Below are 24,568 nucleotides of genomic sequence, written 5' to 3'. Positions count from 1 at the left end.
GGTTCAGAACATGTTGGAGGTAAGGCGCCAAGGTTTCATACGTTCGATACAATTAATGTTCACTGTAATATAGCAGATGGTATGTTTGTTAAAGATACAGAATACACACATAGAGAAACAGGAATTATAGCATCATTTAAAACAGATGCCGAGTTTAAACATGGTATTATTTACGAGCCTACTTATCCATTATTTTTTCCTACATACAAAGACAAGATTGATAATTTTGAGATAAGGATAACAGATGAGAATGATTCCTTAATTGATTTTGGTGGAGCTACAACAACTATACTTTTACAAACCAAGGTTTTCTCTTAAATAAATAGGAAGATGTGTTCTATTAAAGGTTGTATGTTTAGTGTCCCTTACAACGAAAGGATTTAACTATTGATCATGTATTAACAAAGAAACAACTCAGCGACAAATCTAAGAATATGAAATAAGGTAAAGGGATGGATTTACCTTTAGCTACTAAACAAATGAAAAATATTAAGAAAGAGCATATGGGTGGTTTTATTTTTACAATTCCAGCCATTTTAACAGCTTTAGGAGCAGTTGGCTCATTAGCAGGTGGTGCTGCAGCGATTACTAAAACTGTACTTCATGCTAAGAAGAATAAACAAGAACTTGAAGAACAAAAAAGACACAATATGTCCATAGAAGAAAAGCAGGGAGCAGGTAATTCAAAGAAGTCAAAAAACTAAAACCATTGACCAACTTCGATGTAGAGAGGTTGGTTAAAGAATTAAAGATAACACGATTTAGAGGTGTATTTATGAGTGATGAACTTCCACAAAGACCCTATGTAAATGAGTGTGGTGTAGTTAACTTCGATAAATCAGAAAACATTGGTACTCATTGAATATGCTATTGGAAAGATAACAACATAAACTACGTATTTGATTCTTATGGTGGTGTTCCTCCTAAGCAGCTAGTACAATATCTTGGTACTGAAAACTTATTTTAAAATGACGAACGAATACAAGACTTTAATTCAGTTATATGTGGTCATCTTTGTGTTAAGGTTTTAAATCTTCTAAATCAAGGTTATTCTTTTAGTGATGTTATGTATATGATTAAAAATGATTAAATATCATTAAGTTTAAGTGCTTTTATGGTTTATATCCATAAAAGTTTTGTTTTAAGATAAATATGGAAGCTATACACAATAGATTTTTAGATTATTTTGAGAAGCATGAGGATGAACTAGATGCACTAGTTAAATATAATTTTATTGGTATTTTCGGGATGTTAGTAATAGACTTAAAAGATAAAAACAACGTATATAATGTTATTGGTTTATGGAAAATGTTAATACCTAAATTTTTGTATACGGAAGAAGAGTTGGTAAAGTTATATCCAATAATTACCTTAAAGGAGTTGTTGTAAATTATAGCTCTAGACCATTAAAATGCAGTAATTGTGGTAGTAAGTCATTAACAAAAGGTATGAGTAGATACATTTGTGATGATTGTTCTGTAGCGAGTGATTGGGTTTACAGTACTAATGAAGAAATGAAAGCTGCTTGTGTGAGAAAACCATGGTATGATACTACAAAAAGATTTAAGTTACAGCTATCTCGTTTGCAAGCTTTACAGGATAGAATTATTCTTGAAGATATGTTCAAGGTGTTAAATGATGAATTTAGAGATATACCAAAACATTTAATATCAACAAAAGATGTTCTAGAAGTACTAAAGAAAAATAAATACACAAAATATTATGATGATGTCTATTTACTACACTATCACGTTACCGACCAAAAACCATTAAACTTAGGACATATGGAAGAAACACTTATAAACGACTTCGAAAACTTATACGAAACCTTTAAAGAACTGTATCCGAAAAGAGTATTGTTTATTAACTTAAAATGTGTATTGTATTATCTGTTAAAAAAGCATGATGTTCATGTTGATATCGATTTTGAATACTCACCTAAACAAATAGAGATGTTAAAGAAATGTTTTGAAAAATTAGAATGGGCATTTTCTGTATAATAAATGAGTATGGATATATTTGGTAATGTTAAAGATAGAAAAGGTGACGTTGATATCAGTGAAGAAAGATTAAAATTGTTGGAGAATTTAAATGATGTTAGCGTAAGTCAACTTAGATCAATAGAAATTCAATTAGAGAACGATAGAAAACGATTTGAAGATGCATTAGAAACGTTACAAGATACATACATAAAGAAAGAAGATTTTCAAAAGATTAGGATGGATACTACTAAATTGTTTATGCAGAAAGAAACCATACCTCTATTATGCCGATTAAGAGCTAAAAACGTTAGGGAGCCAATCTTTAGAATATTTAATCTTTCTAATGGTTACAAATTTCTCTATAGTGGGAAAATAATGCACATGGAATTAAGTTTGAATAAATATTTTCTAGAGATATATTTAGGTGATACTTTGATTGAAAATTTTCCTTCTAGCTTTAACAAGAATGATATAATTACAAGTAAACCAACTAAAAATTCAGCTATGGAAGAAGGTCAATTATTGTTTGTTGTAATGTACACAGAAAGAGAGGTTTCCTAAAGACGTTTGCTATATAATAAATATGGATATTTTTGGTAATGTTAAAAGTATAATGGACGAATCTAGAGAAGTTTTTACATGAAATTACACATCCTGGGTTGATTTTAAGAACAAAAGATTGGTTAATGTATCTAATGCTATCGATAAACAAGATGTTATAACATTAAAACAGCTTGAATCAGTGAAAGAAGAGTTTAATTTACTTACATGAAAAGAAGTTGTTGAATTTCCATGTCGATTGACAGTAGATGATGGTGGGAAACCAGCCTTTTTTGTATATAATTTAGCTGCTGCCTACAAATTTCTTTATAGAGGTAGGTTAATGCATATAGAATCAAGTTTTAATAAACATCTTATAGACTTATTTTTAAATGATGCTTTAGTTGAAAGTTTTCCATTACACTTTAATATACATGATCAGCTAACAATTAGACCATCTAAAGATTCTGAATTGAAAGAAGGTAAATTACTATTGCTTATTATGTATATAGAAATAGAAGATGAAGGTGAAAACGAAGTGATGATGATGATAATGTTAAAAGTATAGTATTAGGTAGTGATAAATTTTAATTATTTTATTGATTTTCTATACAATAAATAGTGATGATGTATTGTGTTAAATGTAAGAAATCGACAGATACAAAGAAAGATACCATTAGAATTGAACAAACAAAGAATGGAAGATATCTAAAGAAAGGTATTTGTTCTGTATGTGGTGTTACTAAAACTCAATTTGTTAAAAAGAAAGATTGACTATATGATGGTAAAGGTGTTAGAGAAGCCATTATAGAAGAAATTCACAAACCATCTAGAAAAAACTTTGACAGACTAAGTGTGGTTATAAATGGTATTGATGATCTTTGGGAACCTGATCTTGTTGAAATGGATAGTGGAGTATTAAAAGATGTTTCCAAATTAAATAAAGGCTATAAGTATCTGCTAATGATTATAGATGTGTTTTCAAAATATGCGTTTGCTGTTCCTGTTAAAGATAAGAGTGGTAAGAATGTTACAAAAGCATTTGAATCCATATTAAGAATGAGAAAACCTAGTAACTTACAAACTGATCAAGGTAAAGAGTTTTACAATAAAGAATTTAAGAAGTTAATGGATAAAAATAAGATTAATCATTACTCAACCTATAGCTATAAGAAAGCTTCTGTTGTTGAGAGATTTAATAGAACAGTTAAACAAAACATGTGCAAAAGGTTTACAACACAAGGAAATTATAAATGGATAGAGATATTACCAACATTGGTTCGTGAGTATAAGAATAGAGTACAAAGAACAATTGGTTTAAAGCCTATAGAAGTTAACAAGATAAATGAGCGGACAATATTGGAGAAAGTGTATAAGAAATAATATAAGCGTGTTAAACACAAATACAAATTAGGTTATCATGTTCGTATAAGTAAGTCGAAAGGGTTATTTGAGAAAGGATATACACCTAATTGGTCAACAGAAGTATTTGTTATTAGCAAAGTTATTCCATCTAATCCGCCTACATATAGAATTAAAGATTTAGAAGAAGAGGATGTACAAAGTAGATTTTACGAGCCAGAACTATTAAAGACGAAACATAAAGATGAATACTTGGTGGAAAAGGTGTTAAGAAAGAAAGGTGATAAAGTATACGTTAAGTGGTTAGGATTTGATGATTCACATAATAGCTGGATAGATAAAAGTAATGTTGTAATGTAAATATAAATGTTGTCTTTTATGGAATAATAACCATAAAAGACGAATACAGGTTAATTCAATGCTACTAAGTTGTGACAGAGTGGTGGTAAGAGGTTTGATAACTGGTTAGAAAATAAACAATCAATAGAGTTAAAGAAATTGATTGTTTATATGATCGGTTATTATCTGATAATTAAGGTTACAACTTTTATGATATAATAGTCATAAAAGATAATTAGTTAATCATTAAACAAACCATCTGTTGTAACATCGAATGCTAAATTCAATATACTACCTAAATCAGAATTATTACGATATTTTCTTATTATAACTTTCCAATCCACAAAGTGTCTAAATACATATATAAACTCTACAGAGAGGTCTTGATAGATTGAAATGTTATCCCAATAAACGCGGTCTTTGAACTCTGCAATAAATTCTTCTGTTAAATTTTGAGATATTGAAATCGTTCTCCAATCTACTTTGTCAGCGTAATCTCTTATAAGGTTTTCTGATAATTGCTGAGTCCTACATAAGCTCCACCAATCAACTCTATCTGCATGTTTTCGTATAAAGGCTTCAGAGAGTTTGCTTCCATAAGATATAGCATCAAAATCAACTTTGTCTATAAACTCATTAATAAATTCTTCAGATACGTTTTGATTTACCGATACTTCTTTCCAATCAACTCTATCTGCAAATTCTCTTATAAAGTCTTCTGATAAGTCTTGGCTTTCCTAAATATTCTCCCAATCAACTTTATCAGCTAATTATCTTATAAACTCTTCTGATAACTTTTTCCATGAACATATTTTACTCAAATTAACTTTCTGCAGATATTTACGTATGAAGTGATGTAATGTGATCATAGTTATATTCCTCCTCATAATCATCATAACCTATAGATAACCATTGTTCATCAGTTAGTGAATCTAATATCTCATCAGACAAATTCATAACGATTGTATAGAGAATGTTTTGTATAAGAAATGAGTTCTTTTCTTTAGTGGCTTTCTTGAACAAATGATCTAACATACCTATGGACACGCTAAAATTTATTTTGTCTTCATCATTATAACCACCAATATCTAAATGTTTACATACACAATTAAATATAGGTTTGTAAGATAATATTTCCTTAGCACTAGTCATATTCACCTGTTCGTTTTTATTCTTAGATTTTTTAAATTTATCTCATTCTTGTTGGTTTTCTATATAATAAATATGGAGAAAGATTTTGATTTATTACATGATAGACTTAAACTAATTCATCATGATCTTAAACTCTTAGCAGCGCTATTAGAGAAACAAATACTGTTAAAGGAAAAAGAATTATCAATAATGCAACAAAAAACATCTGATTTGAGTAGTGATGATGAATATAAATATGGTAGTGATGATTATGACGATGATGATTATGACGATAATGAGTAAGTTTACAAAAATGATTTAATTTTAATATGTGTATATGTAACTTTGATGGGTTATTCCCATGAAAGTCGTGTTCTAATACAACGCGTAATACGTAGACAATGGCAGGAGTGTACAATGTTAAGTGTTGTATTAGGATAGATGGAAGTAAAAATAGTACAAAAATGAACAGAAATAATCCGGCGAAGATAAAAAATTGAGTAGTAAGATTTTTTATATACTAAAAGATGAGTAATTATATTAGATTTACTGTAGTGGAGTTAAGGCGACGATGTAAAGAGAGGGGGATCAGAAGATATTCCCGATTAAGAAAACATGAACTAATAAACCTTCTTAAACAATGTGATGATGAACAAAGCAGAAGACAGATTAGAGATATATATTCCCATTTAAACAAGAAATAATTGAAGAACCAAAAATCAAAGTTGAATCAGTACCAATTGATGTAAAACTCAAAGAAACGACAATGAAATCAAGATTAGAAACATGGGAATTTACAACAGATTACAAACCACAAGATCCACTTGAACAATATATTACTGCAACATCTAAGGCCATATTAAACAGATTACAAATTAGCTTAAGTAAACATAGTTCATTAAAAGCTAATCTTTATATAAGTTGTACATATAAAAAAGGTGAAGAAACTCAAAACTTCTATTTTAACACTGAAAACCAAGATATATATATCAATCAAGTAATTTAAAAGAAGAAATAACTAAGATGAAACAAAGATTAAGAACAAGAATGGATGAGTTCCAAGCTAGAGGTTTTGGCTGGGCTCTTATAAACATTAACTTTTTACAACTAGCAATCGTCAAATATACACCATATAGAGGATCAACATACATAGAATTACCTAAACAAATTCAAAACAAAAAGGCAGTAATTAATGTAAAGAATGAAGATGAAAACTGTTTCTTATATTCATTATATATCCTACAAATTCACATCCTGAACGAGTACCATAAAATAATGAACTTTTGTTAAACTTAGAATCTAAATTAAAAAATATTCATTTTCCTGTAAAAATATGCGATATTCCAAAAGCTAAAAAATTACTGAATGTTTCTATAAATGTCTATGCATATGATAAAGACTATTCAATCTATATACTATATCACACACAAAACGAGCAAGAAAATCATGTCAATTTATTATATATAAAAGAACAAAATGAGGACCAAGTTAAAACACATTATTGTTGGATTAAGGATTTAAGCAAACTAGTATGTACACAGTTCACTAAAAAGAGAGCTCGAAAATATTTATGTGATAGATGTTTGTTATACTTTTACTCCCAAGACGCTTTAAATAAACATGAGCAATATTGTTCGTTAAATGAGCCAGTAAAAATAATAATGCCTAAAGAAGGTAAATGTGTTGAATTTAAAAATTACCAATACACAATGAAAATGCCATTTGTGATTTATGCTGATTTTGAATGTTTCTTACATAAAGTTATGGGTTGTGAAGAATGTTATCCAGATAATGAATCACATACAAAAAAATATCAGCAACATAAGCCATCTGGATTTTGTTATTATGTAGTAATGAGCGATGGAAGTAAATCCAATCCTGTTTTGTATAGAGGTAAGAACGCTGCTAATAAATTTATAAGATTGTTAACAAAAGAACCCAAACACATATCGAACATATACAAACAAAATAACGAATTACCATTAACAAAAAGTCAGAGAATAGAATTCAATAAATCTAAATGTTATTACTGTAAGCAGGAGTATACTAAAGAAAATCATAAAGTTAAGCATCATGATCATATAACAGGAAAATTTGTAGCACTTGTATGTAATAACTGCAATTTAAAAGTTAAAGTACCAAAGTTTGTACCAGTGATCATACATAACTTGACAGGATATGACTCACACTTGTTTATAAAAGAGCTTGGATGTAATAAAGAAGAAATAGATCTAATACCCAATAATGAAGAAAAATACATATCATTCAGTAAAAAGGTTGGAACTATTAAATTGAAATTTGTAGATTCATTTAGATTTATGGCTTCTAGTTTAGACAAATTGTCATCGAACTTGAAACGTGAACAATTGATACATACCCAGCACTTTTATCCTAATCAAGAACAGTTTCAACTTGTAAGAAGAAAAGGTGTTTACCCATATGATTATGTTAACAATTGGGATAGGTTTAGAGAAAGAAAATTACCACTAAAGGAAGCATTCTTCAACAAGCTTATGAACACATATATAAGTGATGAAGATTATGAACATGCAAAAAAAAGTATGGGAAACATTTGACTTTAAGAATCTCGTACAATACCATGATTTATATTTGAAAACAGATGTATTATTGTTAGCAGATGTATTTGAGAACTTTAGAGAAACATGTCTTAAACCTTGATCCTTAACGTGTTTTCAAAATAATATGTAGAAAAGAAACGGGGAATCGTACTTCCATTCAAAAGTGAAACAGCAGACTCATAATACCTTCACCTAAAACGAAACACGATTACGATTCCCCGTTTTTTTCTACATTTTTTGTGAAAACATTTTAATGAGCAATAATATGCAACTGTGTTTTGATTCGGATTGGTTTGGGTTAACAGCTAGAAAATGTAATCTTTACGTTTAATGTCCAACGATTATGCCTGTTAAGTTGAGGAAGACTATGATTAAAGCGAGTAAACTGTGATGGACAAATTGGAAGGATGAGAAAGTGGGAGTGTCCCGAGAACATCCACGAGCACGATGTTGTCTGTCTCAAGCTTACCTGCCTTGGAAACGAACCAGGCACACCACGCATCAGATAGTTCCGTTGGCGGAGTCTTAGTTTCGTTTCCCGATGGGAGAACCGTTGAAATATTAAATGTCCTCGATGTATTTGTGTTCGTGTCCCTGTCGTTCAACGTTACTGGAAATAATTGTAAAACGAGAATAACCGAATATAATAAAAGTTAGTTACGGAGATACTTTCGGTCTTTCTTTTAAAAAAATAAACTTAAATTCTCTGGACTATAGTGTTTTTTTATCGCGACCGAAATCAGTGTTTCATCGTTAATAAAATATTGCAATCGTAAACGTTTGCAATTTCTTATAAAGACGAGAGTTTCTTGACTCTTACTTAGAAGATCAGTCTTAGGGTAGTGACTTGAGCAGTCGCTTCGTGAGTCAGGGGTCAGCGGTTCGATTCCCTTCGATGAAATTCATAAAAATTTTATAATTTACAAAGTTGATATTTCTGATGTATTATAACATGAAAAATATTCAATTGCTCTCGTTCTTACAAGTTAGAGTTGAAACGACTTCCTTCACAGGGGGAAAATTAACATGACGTCACAGTCTACACTCTCGACTCCTACTGTCTGAAACCTTAGCGTGTTTCGCAAACAATTCATTAATACAAAACGGTCATTTTTAAGGGCTAGTATAAGTCATAAATTTGTCTTGAACGACTTTGGAATTGTTTCTACGTTCTTCCACTCTTACTAAAAATAATAATAATATTTCCGTTCGTCATTTTCAACACGTTGAATATATTCGTTCAACCAAAATTGGTAAATACGAACTATTTTTGTATATATATATTGTTAAAATATCAATATAACGCAAACATAATCCAATGATTTTTACCCGAAGAAAGGGCGTTACTATGTATCGTGATGAAGACAAATCGTACTTAGTCTATGTTAAGGTATCTGAAGGTTCGATTTTCATATTGTGCAGTAGCTGATACCTTCCTTTCACTCCTCTTTTCCTTCCAAAGTATCTCTTATAAGGCAATTCATCCTTATAGAGGGTTCAACGAATTTCTTTTGAGTTTTCTTAACTTCAGTATGCTTATTTACATTGCAGTAGGACGTAATATTTAGCTCTCAAATATTCAGTAATAATAATAATAATAATAATAATAATAATAATAATAATAATAATAATAATAATAATAATAATAATAATAATGATATTAAAAGTTTTAAATTAGGACTAAAATTTGGAAAAATTTAATTATAGGTACGGATTTTGGAGAAGGGTTTCTGTACCTTCAAGATACACCTCTGCAGCTACCCACATTTTTAACAAAAGCTTTCCACTAACGTTTCATGTAGAAAGTGTTCTACTGTATGTTTTAAGAAAAATAACTGTAATAGAAATAAATGAATATCACTCAACAGTAAGGCATATAATATACTAATTCTTAGAATAAGCAGAGGTAAGTATAAAAGCTTTGCTAAAAAAAGATACCTACACAGACCATAATTCAATGAGCTGTAAAATACAAAGTAACAAAAAGCTTATACGATTCCGTCTACAGAGCAATTGTTACTTATACAATGGACATGCACTATTTCGAGAATCGTAACAAGACGAGAAGTTTTTACGATACTTCTCATCTCGTTTCGATTCTCATCTCTAAAGCGACATTATAATTTGAGTTACCCTTATCCCGTGTCGAATGTAAAATATTAATTATCATGTTATTTTTGTTTGTTTTAGAAACAAGATGACAAATTTCTCTTCTCGTGGGCAACATTAAACAAAACAGAAATATTCTTGCCAAATGTCACGTTTCTGCTTGTAACGGTATGACCGGAGCGATAATTAGTTCCTAGCTTTTAATCTTCTACGAGATAATAAGAAGTATTATTATTACTGTTATTATTTCTGTAGATTTGATAGTTCAAGTATTGAAACATCCGAGTATTCAAATATCTCAATATAATAAAACGGGTGTCATCGTCGAATCAATCGCCATCAAAAATCCTAAAGTAAAGAAAGTGCCCGACGCGGATTAGAACCTCGAACCTCAAGATTACTTACCCAGTGACTGGTCCACTCAACCACGATCACTACGCCGTAAACAATTCGTCTTGTTACGGTAAGTTTCTTTGCCTCCGCTTGCAAAGTTGTATTTTATATTTCTTGGTTTCAGAACGTCTTTCGTATTTTTTTTATGATGATATAATTGAATTATCTTCGGCAAAGGTTATATTAATAACTTAAGTTGTTCTTTAACCTTTTGTTCACAAGTGTGTTTCTTCTCCACACGAAACTACAGGTATGACATTTAATTCTCATACTTTGCATTTGCTTTCAAAGCAGTCACCATTAACTGGTAAAGTTATTTTTTCCGTCACGATTAATGAATTTTGTAACAAAACACGTCAAGAAATGAGTTAAATGAAGGATGGAAGAATGATATCAAAGTTGAGTACTGTAAGCTAATGAAAAGCATGTAATAGCGTCTCGTGTTTGAAAATAATGTCAACTACTTTTAATTCACGAACTGGTATTAGATTTGGTTCAAGCTTGAAGATCTGGAATGCACAAACTCAGTGTATCTAAAAGAAGAACGCAACAAGAATTGACGAGATTCGAAAGTAGGACCACCAGCACAAGAATCCCCTTTACTAACCCCTCATCTAACAAACCAACACGTTTTATAAGTTATAAATTTGCATGCAAATGATACCATTATACGATTGTGCAATCAATGTTTTGCTCTTTTTCTCTTCAGAAACGTAACATATCTACGACGATTCGTTTCGTTTTTCAGTAGAGCTTTGAAAGACATGATTTTTGTTTGAGTATAGGATCTTTGGCTACTTTAGAAAACAAATACAATTCAATTCACACAGCAGTAAAAAAAACTCGTACTCCCTTAGGAAATATTCCTAAAAGGGCAAAACTGTATCATGCACCCGGTGTAACTAACGGGAGTGTGGTGAGGGAGTCCTACAGCGAAAAGGGGCTCACTGAAGTTTCGTAATTTCACTTGGGAGTTTTTTAATATAATTTCACACTTTTTCCTCAATGTCTAAAATGCAACTACTTTAGCCTTAGATGAAAAAGATGTTAAGGAGAGGCTATAGACTGAGAAGTCTACTGAAAAAAGTTATCACGTTTTGCGCAGCAACACTTTGAGTTTTCGAACAGAGATGAAGAACAAGATTGATTGAAAGTTTACCTTAGAATGAAATAGCTAAAGATCTAATCTTATATAACTCTCATTGATAGTAATGTTCCGTATTTGTTTATACGCCTATTTTTCTATAACTTTAAGTATGGTGCATGGGGTCCTTAGTTCGATCCCCGCTCTCGCCGAAAGAACATTATTATGGACAAACACTGTGTACATTATTTTTCTCGGGTTTCTCTCGGTTCCTCCCACTTCTTCATTCCACGATTTCATTCATTTCTCAGCATCAATGTCACCATTAGCGTAATCGGTATGAATGTCGAACGAAAAACAAATATTTCATTTCATTTTTCTTCTATAACTGTATATCACTTTTCCTCTGACGAGAGAAACATCAAAGCGAGCATTCAGTGAATTAAATCACTAAAACCTATATTCATAGCACAAATGTGCAGATGAAGTTGAGATATTTGACAATTTTTACCATGGAAGGCAAAAAAGGCAATACATTGATATCCAGCAAGTAGTTAACGAATTTCTCTCCGAAAAAGATCACCTGTACACTTATTTTTCAAATGGTAATTTATAATTATACTTACGTTGGTTGAAATTTCTCCATAGTTATGGGGGCGAGACACTGAAACAACCTCTACCAAGAGTTGAAGATGACATGTAAAAGACGTCTAATACGAACGATATTACTGCCGAATTCATGTGCAAAGATGAATAGTGACACTGTGGATGCTGCCTAAGTCCAAATTAAGCCTTGGTTGGCATAGAGTTGACAATGGGAGAGTGACAGGCAAAACGAATAGAAAATATCCTATATTTGTGTCGAATGGATAGTTTCGTGATCTCTGACATAAATGGTGATATTTCAGATGTGGATATGTCCAAGGTTGACCTTATTGGCATGAGCTTATACGGAAAACCAGTGAAGAATTCAGAACAGTTCCTTTTTGGAGCGTTTCAATACACTGCGGGTGAAAAGTGATAATGCACAAATACTGATATCACACTCGGAAAAATCAGAGATATAACTTCTGGGGAAACTGCTCACTCTCTAAAATTTTAACTGCTTTTCAGGGGCGTACACAATGCTTCATGTGGGCATGTCTATCATCATCTCTAAAATTAGATATACTTTACAGAAAAGTAGCGATTTCGTGGTGCAGGAGCTCTGGATTGCCAAAGCCTGCATTCTGTGTATGTCCCTGCTGCTCTGAATTGCCATAAGTTCCTGTTCAAATGTAAGACGTAAAATGTAGTTAAGAAACGTATAACATAGAATACAATATATATAGAAAATATGTTATTATAAATAAGAAATGCAGTGGAATTAATTATAAAATATAATGTTGAAGGACAAGCTTTTTTTAAAAAAAACAACCATACTTGAATGTAAGATACATGTATACTTTAAAACAATTTTTCATTTATGCAAGCCTACAAACAAGTGAGGAGTGCCATCTGGTAGCCACTATTCATCTCTTCGAACCAGAATACTATGAATTTGACACCAATATTTTTCGTATTCTATTATTTTTTTTACTTATAACCCCTTTCCTTCCCTGAAATGGTTTCAGTGTCCTAGCCCCCACAGTAGATTATTGAGATGGTAATTTATACGTATAGTAAATTCGTTTGAAATTCCTCCAAGAGTCAATGTTGCACTGCACGTTTTTCTCTGAGCCACACTTTCTAAATATATATACATACATTACAAGAAGAACTGAATTTTGGATTAACGCCTGATTGTCGTCGTTTTCCAAACATTCATGATGATATGCCCTAGGGAAATGAGTTGCATTAAGGTTGTAAGATTTAATATCAAGTTTGAAACATCGCAAGTTAAAGAAACGCATGTAATAACAAATATCATATTTGAAAATAATTTCGAATTAAACTAGCTATGACTACATTACTTCAAAATTGAACTTGTGGTATGCACAGTATGAGCGTAGCTCCAAGTAAATAATCAATAAGAATGGTCTTGATTCGAAGCTCGGACCATACACGTAGGAGTAACTTACATTAACCATTCACCTAACAGACAATGACGCACGGGGTTTGGCACTACTTTATCAGATGATTTTATCAAATGTTACCTAATTAACACAATAGTAACAAATTTTACTGCCCTAAAAATTGTTTTGAACAAGGAGAATTTCATTGTGCACATTGTAACTAAGATTACAAGAGGTTTATATCCTACCAGAACGGCGCATCCACCAACTCAAATTTTGGAATAGCCCATTAAGTTAGCTTTGAACATAGCTAAAGGAAACGTATGTGCATGAGTACAGAGTTCTCCGTAGAAGAATGGATAAAGTCTTGGTTCGATAACTACAAGGTTCGGGATTCGAAACCCGTCTCGGAAGCTGCAGATTTTTAAAATTCTTAATTCCTCACTTCTCAAGATCTTTCTCTCCATTCGTAATCATTTGATGCTCTCAAAAGTGTTCTCCACCTTAATTCGACAACTGCCTAATGTGAACCTCGCAGTTCGAAACCTTCCCTTTTTCTGTTTCACAAAATCACAATTTTCGTCATAATACGAATGCTGTCTGATCATTTTTCCCCAGTTCTAAATCTGTGTATATAAATCATTCCTCTCTGTCTCCATATTTCAATCTCTCTCTCTGTCTGTCTCTCTCAATGTCGCCCAGGAACTCATATGGCTTGAGATCAAACCTTCGACTCTTGAAATCAAATGTTAGCTCTCTAGCAATGTGCTATCGTAACTCTATAGGTTTGTTGCTAAAAGCAGTGCATTTTAGATATTTTTGGGGGAGGGGGGAACTAAGCCGAAAAAAAATTTCACTTTATTATTAGAGTATTACTATACATTTGCTCAAACAATATGTATTTATGAAGCTCAAGGGAGGGGAAATTACACCCTCCTGTCCTGCCCAAATGACGCTCTTGTAACATTTGCTTGCAATTACTGAAAAGAAATGAAGTGAATCATTGAATAACATTCATTTCTGACAGTAGATATTCTCGAGCTCTGTGTGTGCATTGCAGACTTTAGGAAGCACAAAACTTACTGCCGTTATTCGCAATTTCCATAGATTTCTTAGGGAGCATCTTACTAGCTTGCAGTCTTTAAAGAAGGGAAAGAATGAAACTAAAGGTATCAATGAAGGTATGGGAAGATTGTGTGACTTTCTTTAAAAAAAAAAAAGCATTTAATAGATATTTCAGAACAAATGAATGAAAAAGACTATTTTAGAGCTATAACATTGTAAACTTGATTCCTGTTTTTTTTTCGTCTGAATGGAAAGAGTGTACTACGTCACACACTCTGCTTTAGACAAGGAGAGATGGAGGAGGAGAGGAGTTGGAGTTCGATCGTGCTAGAAGCAGCTAATCGATTGACACATGTATAGAAATAAGAAAACGGGGCAAGAGTTTGTTATTAACTTGGACTTAGAGTTTTTGTAACAATTTCTATGGCGCGAATTGTACAATAAATCGAATTTTGAAAACCGGTTACTATTTCCCAGGAAAATATTCCCGATTCCTTTCCTGATTCTGAGGCATATATCCAGTAGTTTGTTACCATCTAGTACACTAACCTTGAATTTCCTTTGAGTACTTTTTTGACATGGTAGCACTTCCTAATACACGGTCGGTTGACAGTTTGAAGAATGGATACACAGTTTTTCCGCATATTAATGACACAGAAGAAATACGATAATGTACGCACCTGCGTACGAATATTGTATAGGGAAAACAGAACATGACACATAATAAATGCTTTCCAGTGAAAGAAATGTTAATTGGACAAGCAGAATACAGAAAGACCTTTCGGAAATAAAATATGCAGATCACACACGTAGAACAATTTAATATATTAATATGCATCACATGTAACGCAGCAGCTGGTGGAGAATATTCTGGAATTTTGATCGTTGGAATGAGTGAAAGAAATTGCTGGAAACTTTGAGTTTTTTCATAAGGTTATTGTTGTTGGAATAGGGGAAAGAACTCTCTCGAAACTTCTGGAACGATTGAAGGGTATATAAATACTGAAGCATTTGCATGATGTGTACATTTATAAAGACGACTGCAGGAACAACAATTGTTAAGTTTGCGAAGAAGATATTTCACTACTAGGAGAGACTGGAAGATTGGTAAGTACGAACTTTGTAGTTTTCTTGTATTATACTTGTTCATTTTTCTATATGGGAAAAGGGACATACTGTAATTGTCTGGAGTATAAGGGGACGGAAGTGTTTGTTTTTATCGGAAATTGATTACGGATTTTCCGGCATTGAAAATGATATGACTCGGTGTACTTTTATGGAATTATAACTTGACTAAGAAATTGTATAATGTAATATGTAGGGTAGAGGGAATCAACTAGTCTCCCAGGTGGAGAACCATACGCTAAATTTTATGCTAGCAGTGTGAACTTGTTATATATAGCTATGAATTGTGTATGACATAACAGGAAGTCAACAGAATCCGCATCGGGAATCGAACCAAGGCTTTTCCACGTGAAAAACCGTACGATAAACCTTTTGCTTAGCAGGTGTTGTTACTTATATGTAGCTATGAATTGTGTAAGACGTATAACTGGTATTTAGAAAGTATATGTTAAGAAGGAAGTTTCGTTGACTAGAAAGCCATGACACTGGCGGAACTCGAACCAGGGTTGCCCCAGGTGGAGAACCGTTCGCTTGCTTGCACTGTAGACTTTTTTCAGTTATAAATGGTATATTTTTATTGTGTATGAACGAACTTGGATAGGTAGTTAGCAGAATCTGCACCGCGAATCGAACCATGGCTCTCTCACATGCAAAGCCAATATGGTTGAGAACGTTAGTGCTAAGTTGAATATCATATTTTGTGATTTGAAAAGTCGTAATACAGTAACTAATTGCAGTTTTTTTTCTCTACTGTTTTAGGTGCTGAAACAAATAATAAGTGATAGAACCGAGAAAAAGCAGAGAGCGACGAAAGACGAGGATTTGAATTGGATTATTAATTAAACAGAGATAAACTAATATTCGGTAAGTATTATTATTATTATTATTACTGTAAACTTTTGTGTTTTATTTCATAAACACTAGTGTAACAATGAGGTTATATGGCGACAGATCGTTTAACGTTACCGCAGAATGAATTAAGGATTTTTCATGGTGAAAGCTAATGCAATAAAAAGAGACCCGAGATTGTTTGAATATATTACCCAGGACGAAATGTAGTAGTGAAGTTGAAAGGCAAACTTTATATTATATTTTGTAATTGAAAGTCGTAATACAGCAAATAACTAATTCTTAATGTTTTTTATTGTTTTAGGTAGTGAAGGAAATTTAAAAGAAAAACAATAGAAACACTGGAGAACAAACCTTATTTCCTGAATTGTTTGCTGTTGAAATATAGCGGTGTTTTTAGTGAAAAGGAGTTATAGATTGGTTTTAAAACATGGATTCACTGAAACCGTTGGATCTTACTACAAGAGGTGAAAGTGATTTTACAGAATTGTCATCTTTGCAGGGAACAAAGGTTTTATCCCAACCGGTGGGATTCCACACTTTCTACCACTGGAAACAGAAGTTACTCCGTTTAACTTGGATGTATTACCGGGAACAGAATTGTCATCCCAACCGGTGATGAGCCCGCAACCTCCGCTACTGGAAACAGAAGTTACCCGGCCAACTTGGATGTATTGACGTCTTTTTTGGGGACACCCCAACGGGTGGTGAGCCCGCAACCTCCGCCACTAGAAACAGAAGTTTTTCCGTTACTTGATGTTGAAAACGAAATAGAAGAATATCCCCCTACACCTTAACAAACAGTGAGCAATTCCCCGGTGCAGAATTGGAAGAATTTTTGAAGTTACCATGTGAGTGTACTGTGGAACGTACATCATTGGATTGTATAATATATTGAAAAACAGACGATATTTGTATTTGTATTGCATGTGGTTTTTGGTAAGTGGACAGTTAAAGCATGATTGTTTGATGTTGGATACGGAATGTCTTGAACGGAAAGCTATAGAAACCATAACAAAATTTGAGGCTCGTAAAGAATTGTTATCAATTTACAGAAAAAGCATGGTCATTTTTTTTGATTACATGGAACTTTATTGAACGTTTCCGAGATCTTGTGTGTGACTTTGAATACAGCCCCACTCTATTAAAAATTTTACTAGAAAAAGATTTTGGGAAATATACTGATATGGTGTTAAAAAAAAGTTCAAGAAGAATGTATGAAAGTACGTTAAAGGTAATCTGTGTGAGTAAAAGATTTTTATATTGAATTATAATGTAGAATATATTCCAATAACAATAAGACCAATATATATTTTTGCATTTATGTATTTTATTATAATGGAATATAAGTTTATGGAGTATATTTGGAAAATAATAGAACATACATCATGATGTTACATTAACGAAATGTTTCTTGGAAAAGATTTATGTTGTATTGCCTTGAAACATATTATTAAACAGAGAATTCGAATAAAATATTTTCTGATTGTAATATAAGACGGAGAATGCATAGATCACTTTATTAAATGCAAGGGAAAAAATGTGTTTTACACTTGCGCAGAAGCTTTTATTGTAGGTATATAAATAGATGTATCACACTTGAAAAAAATATTTATTTGATTTGTTTTTGATGAAGAGCAGAAAAATGACTAGCATGGAGATTGTTTATGTTTCACCTAGAGAAAAAGAAATTCATCGTGAAAACGAAAAACCTATACTGTTAATTCACCCGTCTGACCCCGGTTTGCCAGATGAATTACGTGATAAAGTGGAAATCATACATCCATCACAAGAAATAGAAGAAGTGTATTATTTTAGACGCTATAATAGATATAATGATGAAATACTCCCGGAAAGTGATGATGACAGTGTTTCAAATATTAACTGTTTTGAAGTGGAAGCTAATGAGTGCGAGTGTACTAGTGAAAGTATTAGTGATACATGTGTTATACAATTATTTAATGAGTACACACCAAATTCAGTATTATTATGTGAAGCATGTTCTGAACATAATGAAAATGAAAAAGATCACAACTGTTTGCTGTAGTATGATTACGAATTATTACAAAAGGTGTGGACGATCTTAATTAAACGTGAAATGAGAGTGAAAATCTATAAACTTTATTTAAAGAAGCATTTTAAAGGTTGTAATATTAAGAACACTTATACTTTGGAGAAAAAATTTAATCTGGTATATGAATATATTACAGAGTGGGATTGTTATATCAAAGAAATAGTAGAAGTGCTTTTAGAGAAAGATAAACAATTATTTAATTCTGTAAATGAACACTGAGACACTGTAGCATATGCATTTGATTGTGTATTAGGGGGGGTCGAAATTCTACATTTGTATTCCACATATTGCCTGGTTTTCATGATGCTACCCTGAATAAGAGAATGCAAAAGAAAAGTTGTGCGACCCCCGTACCCCTCTCACAGCATATCCCCCTAGGAGTCAAGGATACCGAATGTCTTACAAAAGTGATCGTTCCTCGTTTGCCCCTCTTTCGTAAATGCACGCAGATAATGAAATTTAACTAATTACCACAATCATAGATAATGTTGTTCTACACCGGAAAAGATGACAGAAGCATTGTCAGAGTTGCCATCCGTAGAAATTACACTGTTACCAAATTGATAATTCCCCAAAAATGTAGCTTAATTGACATATGGATTTAATTCCGGCTGTATTGTGTTAACTTTTATTGCTTATAATGCAATTATATAAAATAGAATTCTTTCATATTTAATAGCACATAATTACGAGTTAGTTTGTGAGGGTTGCAGTGGTCGACAGCAGTCTTAATTGTACGAAAATATAGAATACAGCTTAGGGTAGTGGAATGTGATATTAAACTAAACATTTCTATCTTTTTTCGCTTCAGTGTTTACGAGGCACCTTGGCAACAGAACAAACCAAACACAGCAAACATACGTACAGAAACACTTTATGCATTAACACCACTGGCCTTTCGAGTCAAATGTAGGAAGTGTTTTTCTTGACTCGAACATTTAAGATGTATTTGAGTCTATTAACATAACCTATTTTCAATTGAGCAGCTTGGGTCACCACACAGCACGTTCCACGCCTTGACTATGGCACGGTATAGGTTCAATTGGAAGTGGTCCGTCAAGAGCTTGAAGACAATCCTCACTGGTTACATTTTCCAGAATTGGAGGAGGTGTAATCGGTTCACATTCCCAATTAATCATATTTAAGTAATCGTCTGCTTCTAAATTAAGAGTTTTAGGCAACTGATAGTCTCTTAGTTCGCCAGAGGTTACTTGTCTTGTTTCAGTGATTTGCTGAAATGCCTTTTCCCTACAATACTTCTTTGGGTCAGTCAACATTGAAAGAAGAATATTTTCCGATATAGCAAAATAACTATTATTCTTCAATACCTTTTTCATAACTTCCTTATGTTGTTCGTTTATATGATCAGCATCTGTTAATAATTTGCTAATATACCAGAAGTTATTGCTCCTTCCCATACATTTGGATGCGATGATACGGAAACAGTTTTTTCTCTATTAGTAGAGTGTATCCATTTGGCACGAGGATCCATTAGTTCAATCCCAGACCATGACAATTTTTGATGGACAACACCCTGTGGATTTTCTCGGGGCTCTCCATTCCCTACCACTTTCTTCATATTCAACATTTTTACAATCATTAGCCATTCAACGTTGCCTACTTGTAAAATGTCTCAAGTAGATGTGTATATAAGACTCATACCAGAACAAGTGTTTTCGCTTTGCTCTCAAGCCAGAAAAGAAGAAACTCTATCCACGAAACTTGTGAAATTTGGCGAGTAGCAACTCGAGAAATTTCACTTCAAAGAAGTATTCCGTACAGTCATAATTATGAATGTTGTTTAATATTTTTCTTGTAGGTTTTCGTACTCATGTTAAATAAAACATTTTTCTACTAACTTACAATGCACAAATGATAAAATTGAATATGTATAAGAAATAATAAATAATAAATGGTCGTATAAAATAATCTCTAATATTAAAAGTTAAATAAAATTGAATTATTCGCACACAACTCGTGTTCAAAAATCAATACATAAACTTTTCATCCACACCTGTATCGTCCTCCTATAATGCAACTAGATAGTTCGTTCGTTTATTATAGTTTAAGTTGAATGCTTGTTGCGATGAAATTTCAAATACGTTTTAACAGTCCAGATAAAGAAAGATTTTGTCTTTTGAAAGTTCATGTATCGTTAATTTTAACACCAACAGATGTTTCGCGAAATTGTTGTTGTCCACCAGCACCACTACCCATAGAATTTTTGTCCATCACAATTGCACATGTTCTGAGATTAAACCATATAATACCATTTTACAAACACTACCTTGTTCACTTTTCCAGTTTTAGCTACTGGCATAAGCATACAAACTCATCACCTGAGAAAAATAATCGTTATATTTGGTGGTCAATCTCAACCATGGATAGTCTCAGCTTGAAAACAGAGGCTGTTTCCCTTAATTCTTTTGCATGGTGGGAGTTTTCAAGCTTATTTCACCTCAGCATGTTTTTATTTTCTTCATTAGTTTAAAGTTTCACATTAAATTTTAGAAAGGTTCCAGCGAAAACATTTATTCCAACAAGAGTCTTATACAACCATCTAATGGCCCTATAATTTTGAATGCAAGTGTATAAAGCTGTAAAATTAAAACTGTAATCCGTGGACCATAGGTAGATCTTGAAATCTATCCTTCTGGTCCTCTTAAACATTAGTTCAAAAAGAAAAATAAAATTCGTGTAACCTGTGTATCATATAGTACACTAAGAATCTCAAACAATTATTGATACTACTGTGGGATTATAAAATATTCTTCATCGCCTTCAAATCGTTCGCCTCTGGCGCGTGATGGGTCCATGGTTCGATCTTACCCGCCAAGGGCTTATTATGTTTGGCACACAGCATGTAAGCAAGTTTTCTCATGATTCTGACATTTCCTCCCTGAGGAAACAATCCATCTCAAGTAAAAAAAAATATATTGTTTCCAAAGAAATCGTGAAATAAATTAAATCTTCAATAAGAATTATTTAATAATGATTCTAAGGTATGATCATAGCCTTGTAATGATTCTATTGCAAGAGGAAAAGATCGGATAAGCTAATTAAGCCAATAAATAAATGTAGGAAATGGAAGTACCAGAAGAAGAAAGATGTTGTCCACCATTAAGTTCACTTGGTTGGTTTAAAATCACGAACATCAAAATGCCGTTCTACCACTGAGTCACCATGCTCTCCTCATATCCGACTATACCTCACTGTGGGTCTACAAGTTTCAAGACGTTGCAATACAATGTTTATTATTAGAATCAATAAAAGTAAAACGTCTGCAGTGTTTCCATTCGATATACGTAGGATTTCAACTGGTTGTCTAACAAAAGGGTTGTGTTTTATTTTCAAGTCCAAGGTAATTATTCACAAAATACAATGATGTCCTTTTACTATATAAAATGAAATAAGTATTTCACGTTATCATTTTACTAAGGAAAAACTATTTTCCTGTATACTTCTATGCATTTTATAGACATTTTATCCTTTTACCTTAAAATATTGCGCTCTAAGACCTATTCCTTTTAAAAGCATATATAGGGTTTTCATAAAGTCTGGACGGATTTAATTTGCTTATAATTTTCATAAAAATGCTCATAATGAAATCAAATAAAGTGCAAACGGTAGCGGAAGGATTACATTTTTAGTTGGCAACACTGTTAGATAAGCGGCAACTCTGAACACGTTGAGAGAGGGAGAGGGTCAGTTTCTTACCAAATTCCATCCATTGTTGTTTTCATTGTTGTTTCAAATTTGACTGTTAAAAGTAAGTTGCAAGCTGTATTGGTGTGTGTGTCTTTTAAAGAAATAAATAAATGAAAAACTCCTCTGAGAAGACTATTTTTTTACCGTATCAAAGATGGCGTCGGTGAAAGAGAAAGCGCAATGTGTTCTGCGGTACGCAGAGCTAAAATCACCAATTCTGGTGTGTTGAAAGTTCACCAAAGAGTTCAAAAAGCCGGCACCGACTGAGAGTGCAATCCGAAAGTGGCATGCTAAGTTCTTGGAGACAGGAAGCGTCCTGGACTGTCCTCGAAGTGGGAGGAGGCCAACATCGCCTGCAACAGTGAGCAGGGTAAGGGAAAGCATCATCAACAGCCCACAGAAGTCGATTCCTAGACGGTCGATGGAACTCGGAATTCCACAGACAACCGTGCTTAAGATAGCCAAGAAGACGATCAAGGCCAAAGGTTACAAAATCAAGATAGTCCAGGATCTGCATGATGAAGATTTGGACATCCGGTTGAACTTCTGTGACGCCATGCTCAAGCAGTTGGAACATGGCAACGTTCTCCTTTCAGCCATCATGTTCTCAGATGAGGCAACCTTCCATGTCTCCGGAAAGGTTAACCGACACAACTGTCGCGTTTGGGGCACGGAAAACCCAAAGGAATTTGAGACACATGAGGGAGATAGCCCCAAAGTGAACGTTTGGTGCGCTGTGTCCTATGATCATCTGATTGGACCGTTCTTTTTTGAAGAGGAGACCGTGAATGGAGATTCGTACCTGGATGTGTTGCAGATATACCTCATTCCGTAACTGGAGGCACGTGGAATCCAGAACGACATCGTGTTCCAACAGGACGGGGCACTCTCCTGAATTCCCTAACCCATGGATTGGCCGCGGTGGCCCGACCGCTTGGCCGCCAAGAGCACCCGACCTTACCCCCTGCGACTTCTGGTTTTGGGGTCATGTGAAAACAGAAGTTTATGCAAAGAAGCCAAGTGGTTTGGAGAACTTAAAGGACAAAATCAGGGCGACTGTGCCTGGCATTTCGGATCAAACACGGCGGAACTCTGTGTGTGGACTCCAGCGCCTCCTACGCGAATATGTGGACGTAAATGGCGCCCAGTTGGAGGTGTGGCGGTGAATGAACTGAGCTGGTGCAGATTACAGGTAAAAATTTAATCCTTCCGCTACTTTATTTGATTTCAATATGAGCATTTTTATGTAAATTATAAGCGAATTAAATCCGTCCATACTTTATGAAAACCCTGTACTAAGTAAGGGACTGCACATCCTCAAATTTGTTGAAGGGTGGATCCAGCACTAACAGTCACTGCGTTTAAGCATTATTGAAGTAGCTTTATTCTACTTGCAATAAAACAAAACGTAATTTTACAATATTGTCATCTATATTCTCAGCAAAAGAGTACACTAACTTCTTTTGTAAGAAAAGAAAGAGTACAAGGGTGCTGTAACATCGATTTTTCAACTGTATATCACGCATTTCTCTCCTACTGCAACCACAATTCTCTTAAGAAAGTGTTGAAATGTTTGTTGTGTTATAAAGTTTTAAATGTGGTCCGCATCTATCTCTAAAAATTAAAATAAAGTATTAAATATTTTCAGTTTTCTACCATATTCTTCGAAAACAATTATTTTTTTCTAATGCACTGCTTCTTAAACACTAGTTTCTTCATATAGCATACAAAACAACTAAGATTACTTTTCTAATATCAATTTATTTATTTCTTTTAAAGAAAACAATTATTATTCTCACTGACAATTCAGTTGCCAGTAATTCAGTATTTTAGCTTTAACTATTATTTATATGTGTTAGTCCAATGTTTGTAATATTAAATTCTTAATATAACAATGCTACATATTGATCCATTTATAAAATAATAGTTAACAGTTCAATTCTCTGTAACCCTTTGTAATTTCTCATCTTCCATCAAAGTATTTAGCCCTAATATATATATGAGAATAAATATTTTCTTCTATTCATACACAATCAAATGCATATGCTACAGTGTCTCAGTGTTCATTTACAGAATTAAATAATTGTTTATCTTTCTCTAAAAACACTTCTACTATTTCTTTGATATAACGATCACACTCTGTAATGTATTCATATACCAGATTAAATTTTTTCTCCAAAGTAAAAGTGTTCTTAATATTACAACCTTTAAAATGCTTCTTTAAATAAAGTTTA

At 33.0% G+C, this 24,568-nt stretch overlaps 1 protein-coding gene across 6 annotated transcripts in view; it reads right to left on the bottom strand.

Annotated features, from left to right (window-relative positions):
* LOC145661112 (extracellular matrix organizing protein FRAS1-like) overlaps positions 1-24,568 on the bottom strand; it is a 3,375,101-nt gene that overhangs the window by 2,803,690 nt on the left and 546,843 nt on the right. The window lies entirely within an intron of this gene.

This window comes from Thermobia domestica, chromosome 1 (assembly GCF_964235325.1).
Source record: "Thermobia domestica chromosome 1, izTheDome1.hap1.1, whole genome shotgun sequence".
Lineage (NCBI taxonomy): Eukaryota > Metazoa > Arthropoda > Insecta > Zygentoma > Lepismatidae > Thermobia > Thermobia domestica.
The sequence above is the reverse complement of the archived record's forward strand: the minus strand, read 5'-3'. Positions and strand labels throughout refer to the sequence as shown.